Source organism: Elaeis guineensis, chromosome 13, assembly GCF_000442705.2.
Source record: "Elaeis guineensis isolate ETL-2024a chromosome 13, EG11, whole genome shotgun sequence".
NCBI classification, from domain to species: Eukaryota; Viridiplantae; Streptophyta; class Magnoliopsida; order Arecales; family Arecaceae; genus Elaeis; species Elaeis guineensis.
This window is the reverse complement of record NC_026005.2, coordinates 8,740,641-8,751,707: the sequence shown is the minus strand read 5'-3', so window position 1 is coordinate 8,751,707 and position 11,067 is coordinate 8,740,641. Positions and strand designations below refer to the sequence as shown.

The 11,067-nt window shown below is 32.8% G+C and overlaps 1 long non-coding RNA gene across 1 annotated transcript; it reads left to right on the top strand.

The window, feature by feature from the left end:
* Positions 1-380: 380 nt before the first annotated feature.
* On the top strand, positions 381-9,038 carry LOC140853354 (uncharacterized). The gene is made up of 3 exons (XR_012136353.1): positions 381-546; positions 614-723; positions 8,719-9,038. It is a non-coding gene; the product is annotated as an uncharacterized lncRNA (long non-coding RNA).
* Positions 9,039-11,067: the final 2,029 nt, after the last annotated feature.

Below are 11,067 nucleotides of genomic sequence, written 5' to 3'. Positions count from 1 at the left end.
TCGAGGCGTTTACATGCAAGTTGTATTTCTATGAAACCCATGCCAGTTGCATTCACATGCACGTAAATAGAGGTTTGGCGGACGGGACATCTTCGCCGTCTGGTAACTTGCAACTTATTTTTAGTGGATAAAACTTTTATAACCGGATCGGCCATGAAAAAATTTACAGTCAGTCCGTCGTTGCTTACCACATCTTCGAATCATATCACGAACGCCTACGCACATATATTAAAATATTAAAAAAATAAAAATAAATAAATTTTAAAAATATTTAAATAATTTTGATAAACATCATATAATTTTTTAAAATTTATCTTTCCATATTTTTTTAAAATTTTAACGCATGCTGGCAGACAAATTTATCTATTCCTATTTTTTTAGGATTTTACCGCGTGCAGCGTGCTTTAGAGATGTGGCAAGCAGTGACGATTCGATCATAATTTTTTCTATGATCGGTCGGAGCATAGAAGATTTATCTATTTTTAATATATTATGGTCCGCGGCAAATCATCTCTCAAATCCACCCTACAGCGTATCTATTTTTAGGTAATTTCCTCTTTTATTTTTTAATAGTCTCCTATAATCTGGTTTCACGTAACATGTGTTACTTTAGTGACAGAGTCTCGTGGACTTCATTTGAACTCAATTGTCTCTGTGAGGTTGCTCTGGGAATCATCTGCGTTGATAGTCTTCGATGGAGTTGTCACGAAGGCTTCGACTCAGGTATAGTTCGTACTTGCTTTGGGGATTCATTGGTATGATCTATATATAAATAAAATTTAAACTCTTATTATCTGATCTAATTTGGATGCCTTGTGATACATCTGTTGAGCTTGTATTTTTTAACTAGCTTTAATTGTTTCTTTAATTGCTAAATAAAATATCAGGCTTCGTCGGTTTGTTACGGTGGCATGGGCATGATTTGTGTCATGCATCATTTGTGTTATGCATAAGACTTTTTTTGACTTTTATCTATATGCTTAGCACTCTGAAGCAAGAGGAAGCATTGGTTAGAATTAATTATTCTATCACGGTGTCTTTGGACCATCTAATAAAATATCATCATACTATCCAGTGAGATTAAAAAAAATCCAATTTTTGATTAATCACGGTTAACTGTGTATTTACTTCTATTCATACTTTTTAACTAAGTGAGAAGTTTTAAAATTTTGAATCACCAAATGAGATGATGATATTGTATTGAATGGTCCAAAATCTACATAGTTGAATAGTTTTAACCAATATTTTTTCCTAAAATAGTGGATACGCATATCTCATGGCAACAGCTAATCTTTAGCATTCACAATTTTATGGTAGATAAAGAATAGTTATCATACACGCATGAGCGCACTCCTAAACTAAAACAATATAAATAGAAGGTAATAAATTTTTTTTTGATAAAGAAGACACTAAATTATTATTTATACTTTATATTTTTAGGTAAAATAAATGCACTATGACAGAAAAAATTATTTACGATATAAAAAAAAATATCGCAAATACTAAATTTTTATTGTAAATACTAATTTGCGACAAAAATTGCGTTGCTAATACTTGATCGCTAAAAATAGGGTCGCAGATAATATTTTACAATGAAAATAAAATTTTCATCGCTAATAGTCAATTATTGATGATTAAATATTTACATTATATTTTTTTATTTTTTAAATTATTTGTGACAAAAAAAATTTCATCGCAGATAATTTATTTTATGACGAAAATGTATTTCCATCGTAAATAAGATTATTTACGATGAAAATTTGTTCATCACAAATAATTTAATAAATAAATTTAATATTTTTTAAAAAATAAAATAAATCACTTTTTTGCATCGAAAAATTTTATCATAAATATTTTCATCGAAAAAAATATTTGTAATGATAATATTCCATCATAAATAATTTTAAAAAATAAATTATTTGCAACAAAATATTTTTGTTGCAAATAAAATTATTTGCGATACATATTACGTCGCAAATAATTATGTTGCTAATAAAAATTTAATTTTTTTTGAAATATAATATATATATATATATTAATTTATATTTTTAATATTTTATATTAATAATCTATAAAATTAAAATAAATAATTCACACAATAAAGCCACAAATAAATTTGATAATTTTATTATATTAAAATATAATTATAAAAAAATAAATTTAATAATTATAATAAATTTAAAATAAAAATATAAAAATATAAAAATAAGTCATTGACTGTCAAGCATCAGCATCTGGAGAAAGAAAATGGATGGAGGAGCTCGGATCGGCTTGCTGCTACCTCATCAGCTTCATTATATACTCCATCTATGCCATCTGCTCCATTATCTGCCTCATCAGCTGTTGATCCTCATCAATCTGCTATCGATCCTCAGTAGTCTGTTTCTGTATCTCAACCAATCGAGCATTGCAGGCAGCATAGACGTCTATCCTGGATGAGTGTGAGGATGGAGGAGCTCTGTCCCATACCCTAGCCTCCTAACACAACAGGATCTCGTACTAAGCACCTAATCACAAATCTCATCATTTGTGGATGTAGTCGAGCCCTCAGGGATCGACTGGATCTAATCCCTATCATATGATCTTGAAAATTAAAATTATACCTATTCTAAGTTTGTATTGAAAATCAAAATGTCAATAAAAAAATAGTTGGAAAAACTTATATAAAGCTCCTGGCTCCTCGCCGTCTACTCTAACCATCGTTGGTGGGTTCGTTGGTAGATTTCGATCCTACCAAAAAGCTCGCCAATCTCTATATCTCTCTATAATTTAAAAATAATTAATAATTTTTTTTTAAATAGTTAAAGATAAAATATGCTAAATAGAAATTACTTATCATCTGCTCTATATGGCAAGCGAATGACCTCGAACCCCCACAATGCGTGATGGTCTGTCTCGCCCAATTGACGATATTTTGGCCACATCGATCCTATATAGTTAACAGTCAAATTAGTAAGTAACTAACTGGATTTAAAAATAAATGATTCAATTATTAAACTCTAAAAAAAAATTTGGATGCTTAATCTGATATGCCAGATCCTCATATTTGCAGCATATGATAGTCCAGTCCTCGATATTGATGCTGTCATATGGCTATTGCCGCACCGCCTCCATCCCCTAGTCCTGCACTATAGCATACTAGTGGCGATGAATGCGATGCCAGTAATTCTTGAAGCGCGAGCATAGATGATCATCCACAGCTCATCGCACGTAATCGTGCTCAAAATCAACAAAATCAAATATAGCCTGTCAATAACAAATATTATAAGAATATAGTGCTAATTAAATATTTTATTAAATATTATTTTACTTATAAGTGGCTATAGAAGACCTCCTTCTGAGCCGGTGTAACATGACGTCAATCGAAGAGTGTCACAGGGATATGGCTGCGGCATATGATGCCTAGCTCAGTCTGCTATGGCTTGCACCATCTCATAATGGGTGTGGTGTAGTCCGATGGAATCTCGATATGGAGACGCTGTCCTTCATGCTCGCATCTCCAACACTTTAAGGTGAGGTTCTTCGATGGATCTTGTCCTTGCCTCACCATCTGCACTGAATGGTCTAAAACAACAATGAATAAATCATTAGTATGATAGCTATCTATAAACTTAATAGATACAATTGAAATCAAATTACATTATATAAAAAATATTAAAATATCACTTGGACCCACCTCTGCAACACCCTCTGGGGGAAGGCTCCTCAAGAGGAGGCTGGAAACTCGAACGTGGTCGTCTCCCTCCTGGTGCCATACTTGCAATACTTAAATCATGCATATAACTAACTTGACATATAAATGAATGTAATAATGAACAATAAAATTTCGAACATGCTCTTGGTATTCAAGCAAGAAAGCATCCCTAGTATTCATCCAACTTTTGTTGATATCCATCTGATAATAAAAAAAATTATTAACAATAAAGAAAATATCCCTGGCATTCATCCAAATCGAAACCCAAACAGGATCTCGAACCAGATCATAGACCAGATCCCGACCCAGATTTCGATCTGGATCCTGGACTGAATCTTGATCCAGATTTGGATCGGATTTCGAACTAAATTCCGATCCAATTCCTGATCTGGATGATCAATTGATCAATGTACATAATTCATCCAACTTTTGTCGATATCCGTCTGACAATAAAAAATAATGCTTAATGAGTCCTAACTCCACCAACTCCTTCCCAATTGGTGTGGCCCTATTCCTTTCAAAAATACATCACTTTTATTATTGCCACAGTTTTGTTCTTTGTTTCATATCCGAAGAAAATTCGACAGCATCTCCCTACAATTCTCCAAGTATACGATATAGATGGATCATATTTTAAATACATCTAATATGTACCTGGAGAATAAATGAGATAACTGCGACAATTTTTCACAATAGAATAAAGAACATTGTGACAATAATAAAAAATTGATGCATTTTTGAACTGCCCAAATGAGACATTCAAGAGCCGTTCACAGAGTCCATTTTGGGGACCCTATGACTGACTCTTGAACAGAAGTCTAAGGTTAAATCAATGCATGCATTAAATCATTATCATGCATTTCTCTATGAAAATAGAGAGATGTAGCTGGATCCGACTCAGACCCCGATTTGGATTCTAATCCAAATCTGGATCCCAACTTGGATCCTGATCGGATTTCGATATGAATTCTGATTGGATCCGATCCGGATCATGATTCGGATCTGAACTAGATCCCGATCAAGATCTCGGATCGAATCCGAGTCGATCCAGATTGGATCCCAGTTAAACAAGTAAAAGCATAACAAGCAAAAGTAAAAGTATTAAATTATTATGATAATTAAATATAGAGACTAAACAAGCAAAATCATTAAATTATAGTAAGCAAAAGTATTAAATTATTTTTTTAGAATAATATTTTATCATTATTTTAAAAAGCTAACTATTTTTGTTAAAAAAATAATTTATTTTAAAATATTTTAAAATATTTTATTTGATTTTATTTATCATTACTATTTTTTAATTGTTATTATTATTATTATTTTTATTACTAAATTATTATTATTATTTTTCTTTCCTCCCACCAACCACTGCCCCTTGCCCCATCACCATTGCCCCCCCACCCCCCGCAGCACCCCTCCGCCTCCCACCCCCCACGGCCCCCACCCCTCGATCCTTCGCCCCACCCCGCATCACCCCCACCCCTTTGGCCCACCTCCGCCCTGTCCCTGACCCACCTCCGTGTGACCAGCCTCCCTGCTTCGCCCCTTGGCCCACCTCCCACCTCTGCGTTGGGTACAAAAAAAAAAGCCCCCGCAGCTCCGCCCAAAACCCCCACCTCCGTCGGTTCCTTCCTCCCCGACCCATCCCCAGGTGTGACCCATCCCCAGGTGTGAACCATCCTTGCCAAACACCCCCCCTCCTGTGACCCACCCTCGCCAAACCCCCCCTCCTTCGGCCCCAGCGTGATCCACCCCAGTCAAAAACCCCCCCTCCCTCTCCGGGCCCCTGCCCTCACGAAACCCCCCTCCCTCTCTGGCCCTCTGCCCTCACAAAACCCCCCTCCTCCGGCCCTGGCATGACCCATCCCCGCTAAACACCCCCCTCCGGCCTGGCATTACCCATCCTCACCAAAAATCCCCCTCCCTCTCCGACCCCTTGCACTCACGAAACCCCCCCTCCTCCGGCCCCGTGTGACCAACCCCCCACCCCTTCCTTCTCCGTGAAGCCAACAAAAAAAAAGGTTGACCTTAAAAGTTAGCATGTTTCCATCGATGGCAGCGCCATCATCGACGACGATGGTGGCATCGACAGCAGCGGAGGGGGGGAGGGGGGCTTGCTTGCTGGTGGAGAGGGTTTCACGGGAGAGGGAGAGGGTTTCAAGAGAGAGAGAGAGGGTTTTGGCATTTCGCGGGAGAACGAGTGGCAGACGAAAGTGACCGACGGTATTTATTTTAATGTACTTTTAGCGACGTAAATTTTTCGTTGCTAATAAAATTAGTAGCAATGCAAAACTTATTTCTACTGCTAATAATTTCTACCAATTTCTTTTTTTGTTTTTAAAAAATATTTTCATCAAAAAAAATTTAACCAAAAAATATTCATAAAAAAAGATATTTACAATAAAAAATAAATTTACACCGTAAATACCTATTATTTGCGACAGAACTTACATTTCCATCGCAAATAATTTTCGTCAAATTTTTTTCTACCTAAAAATTCTTTCCTTTAAAAAAATTAACCAAAAAAATATTTTATAAAAAATTTATTTACGATCGAATATAATGTCTTTTTTTATTTTTCTCTGAAGATGATATAATTTTAAAATTTAAAGCTTATTTTCACCATTCATTATCTAAATAATTATTGTTAAAGTATCGTTATAAAAGACCACCTCGATCCGATAGCTCTAGCTATGTCGATCAATAAAATTCGATTTCGACAGTCACGAACGATCGTATGATGAGCTGATAGATAGAGACCACCAATAAATCTAAAAATTTACAACAATAATCTCGATGATATTTGCAGCATAGGATCAAAATTTTACTTCAATCGGACATCATTATCATAGTCAATTTAGCACGGAATGATTTGAGCCGTTAAATAAAAAATGAATGATCAAAAGGTCAATTGGTGTCCGATTATAAGGTAAGTTTTTAGATAAATAATCTTTACTACTACTTTGATCATTTATACGGTGGTGATCGTAAAATTCAAACCACACGTATATGAACCATCCAAAACTTTATGTCTCTTGATATTTATTCTTAAAGTTTTTAAGTAGTTATACTTATGCTTTTCTAGGATCTACTTAATATGGATGGTTCATATATGCGTAGTTTGGATTTTACGATCACTACTGTATAGATGATTAAAATTATAATAAAGATCATTTATCTAAAAAATTACCTTATAATCGAACGCCGTTTGATCTTTTCATCACTCATTTTTCATTTAACGGTCCAAATCATTCCGTACTAAATTAACCAAGATAATGATGCTTGATTGAAGTAAAATTTTGATCGTATGCTATAAATATCATCGAGATCATCGTTATAAATTTTTGGATCCATCGGTGGTCTCTATCTATCAAATCGTCATACAGTCGTTCACGATTATCAAAATCAAATTTTAAAATTATATCATATTCAGAAAAAAATAAAAAAATAATTATATTCGATTGTAAAATATATCTGCGATCGATTTTTTGATCGTAAAAAATAAAAAAAATTATGATCAAAAAATCGATCATAAAATATATAAATTATTTTTTTAATTTATAAAATATTTTCATCATAAAACTTCTCCTATTTATTTTTTTAATTTTTGATTTTTTAATAATTATTTGCGACAGAAATTTGTGTCGCAAATAACTGAATATTTGTGATAAAAAATTTATTTTGCAGCGCAAATATTGAATTATTTATGATGCAATAGTTTCATCATAAATAATCTGCTATTTATTTTTTTTTAAATTTTTATTTCATCGATTATTTGTGATAGAACTTTGCTTCGCAAATAATAGAATATTTGCGATGCAAAATCAATTTTGCATTGCAAATAATAATTATTTGTGATGCCAAATAATCCATCAAAATGATCTACTATTTATTTTTTTAAAATTTTTAATTTTTATTGGTTATTTACGATAAAAAATTTATTTCGTAAATAATCAAATATTTATGATGAAAATTAATTTTGCATTGCAAATAATTATTATGTGCGATGCAAAATATGTACGTTGCAAATAATCTGCTATTTATTTTTTGAAATTTTTTTTTTATTTTTGTCAGTTATTTGTGACACAAATTTTTCAGCACAAATAATTAATATTTACGGTACAAAATTAATATTGCATCGCAAATACTTTTTATTTACGATGAAAATTTTTTTCTATTGTAAATAATATATTATTTATATTAAAAATATTTTTATATCATAAATAAAATTATTTGCAATGAAAATAGTTGCATCGTAAAAAAATCTATTGTAAAAATTTTATTTTTTTATAATAATGTACTGATAGAAAAAATTAGTAATTTTGAAATACAACTCAAATGTTAAAATAGGAGCAATGAGAATAAATTAGAGTGGAACTACAATATTTTTTTTTTTTTTTGAAGAATTAAAAGTGGAACTACAATCTCACACACAACAAAATTTAGTGGAACAACAAAAAATAAATGGAAATAAAAAATTTAGTGGCACAATAAATGATGGTTTACTTGCAAAATACAGAAATTGATGTAAAAAATACAAATATAATCATCCTGAAACGAGGAAGCTAAAATAATCTAAAAGAAAGTAAGCATCGGATACAATAAATTCAAGAGAAAGAAACATGAATTAAGGTACAAACAAAAATGACTCGGAGATGCAGTCTACAAGACCGATCATATATAGCTTTCAGATTTAATTCATCCTTGTCATGGAAATCAATCTTTTAATTGAACTAATCAGTCTATTACAGCCATCTAGTGTTAAAAACTTCACAAAATAGAAGAAGTACAGCTCCGGCGAGATCCAGACTTTTGTCAGTGGAGGAGTACTCATGACTTCCCATCAACAATAGGATTCAACGGCCAAAGGTTCCAGTACCACCATATAGCTCCTTTTCTTTTATACATCCACATATACCTTCTTTTTTTTTTTTTTTTTTCTGATCTTGTTTACCTTCAAGCATCCACAATTTCTTGTTTAATAGACTTATTCTAGATAGTGATCCTTCGGTTGCTTGTAACAGGTCAAGGGGCTCTAAGGAAGAGACTTTACTAGAAGCATGCTAAAGAAATGTTTTTGCTCTACTGATTCTATGTTTCAATCATGAGCCGATATCTACCAAAAGGCAAATTATGGAATCTTAAGACTGCAGAGCATAATTTTGTAGAATAAGTTGATAGGTCATCCAACACCTGGTAAGCATAATTCATCCACTTGTTCATCATAGATTTGCCAATTTCTCTTGGGGTCAAATTTGTTTCTTTGATCAGCTTTATTCTTTCTTCATGATATCTAACATGTACATTTGTCTCCTTTAGCCTATTAAAGTCTAACATTTGTGCTAGTAATAGAGAATTCCTACAAACTTTGGCCGTAGAAGATCCCTTTAGCAATATTATTCAATAAGATTGAGAAAAATAGTATCATACTAAAGAAAATACTACTATACTAAAGGTAGCGAATCCTCTGGAGCTAAGTTATTTATTATTATGACCTAAGTTACTATGGTAAATCCATTCTATGATAAACTCATAGACTTTCAAAGTAACAAAAGAAGAAAATATTTTTAAACAAGAACAAAAAATTTGAAATATAACCTCTCTTGAAAAAAATGAGCTTGAGGACATGATGTGAGATTTCGGCCGGATCTCTTAGGCTATGTTTGATTGCAGAATAAATTTTGAAAAAATAAGTTATTCAGATAAGTTTGGTGGAATACCGCTATTCCGTGGAAAAAGAGGTTTGTGTATTTGGTTGGATAGTTATGTATAGCATTATTTTATCATGATGTTGTTTAGTTGAAGGATTAAGCTGAGAGAATAAATGGTGGTTTTCTGTTGTATGAACAAAAATAACCTTTCTCAATATGAAAAATTTGATAAGAATTATGGTTTTGGGGTTTGGGATATTAATAACTTCTCTATCCCCCCTATCGTGCCTTACGTTCATTCAATAGATCCCCCGCTCCCTGCTTGTATGAGTAAAGCAAGATAGTTCGGACATGTACATAAAAAAAAGATAACCAACAAATATGAAATATATATAAAAAAAAAATTGCATTCCCATAACAAAGTTAATATTACATTATAAATATATTGCAAATACAAATAACAAGTTCATAATGAGGTCATAGATTCTATATGTCATACTATGCATGCAGATCTCACTTGCTTGTTAATGTGAATGACGACTCGTCTCTGCGATAATTAGTGAGTCAGGTCCATCGTTTGACTGGCAGTTAGCCTTACAAAATAAATAAATAAATAAATAAATTGATGATTTTGGTAATACAAATAATTAATCTATGTTTTGATATGGTAACGTCTTGATCGCATCCACATCGTGCCACCTACCGAATTGTCTAGCCATGGTGCATGACTAAACTAACATTCACTGTCGGTGGTGGATGACTAAACTAGCATTTGCAATGAAGAATAGATATCCATACTTTGTGCCTGAATGATAATGAAAGCAAATTAAAAAATCAAAGCATGAAAAATTTGTTTAAAATTAATTATATGAAAGTTCAAACTATAAAAATATTGTCATCGATTATTTTCCATGTGATGCATGCGATGCCAAGTACAAAAAAAAAAAAAAATCACAACAATGCCATATACATTCCCTATAACAACCCAGAACCTTATCCAATTGAATTTCTCGGTCCTGTATAAATATCCAAAATTTTTTCAATGAATAACCAATATAAAAATAAATACATGTCTCATATGCTCCCTCTAAGTCCCGACATCGTTCATAAACATCATGATCGGTCTGTGACCTGCCCAATGAATCCATACTGCATTATCTCCTAGTCCATATGAGTTATGGGTTAGATATACTTTTATATCATTTGTAATAACCTAAAACATCGCTCAAAAAGGCTAGCTGAAAAGTATTATTTAGGTTCTTTGGCCATGTATGAGTATCCAAGATCTTTCCAATGAATAACTGATGTAGGACTAAGTACATACCCATATAGATCCTTACATTTGTGGCCTGGCATAGTCTTCAAAGACCGGCATTAATCGGTATGCCATCATCACCTCACGAATGCTGGTGCAATAGTTGCCTTTTGGCCATTCACTTGTATTTGAAATATTTTAACAAAAAAATCACAGGAAAGTAAAGAGCAAAATCAAGATCTACACCCCTCTCACAACATGTACGTGAGTAATTAATCAAGAACATCATGCACGTAGGTATAAGATACAAGTGGCCAACTACTGATATAACACGTGGCAAATTATGTTGCTAAGAAATGTTGCTCAATCACCAAGCAGCATCCATCAACAACAACCACAAAGAGCCTCTATCGGATATGTTATGGGCATTGGAGGAAGCCATCCTCAAAAGCATAAAGACCACAAAT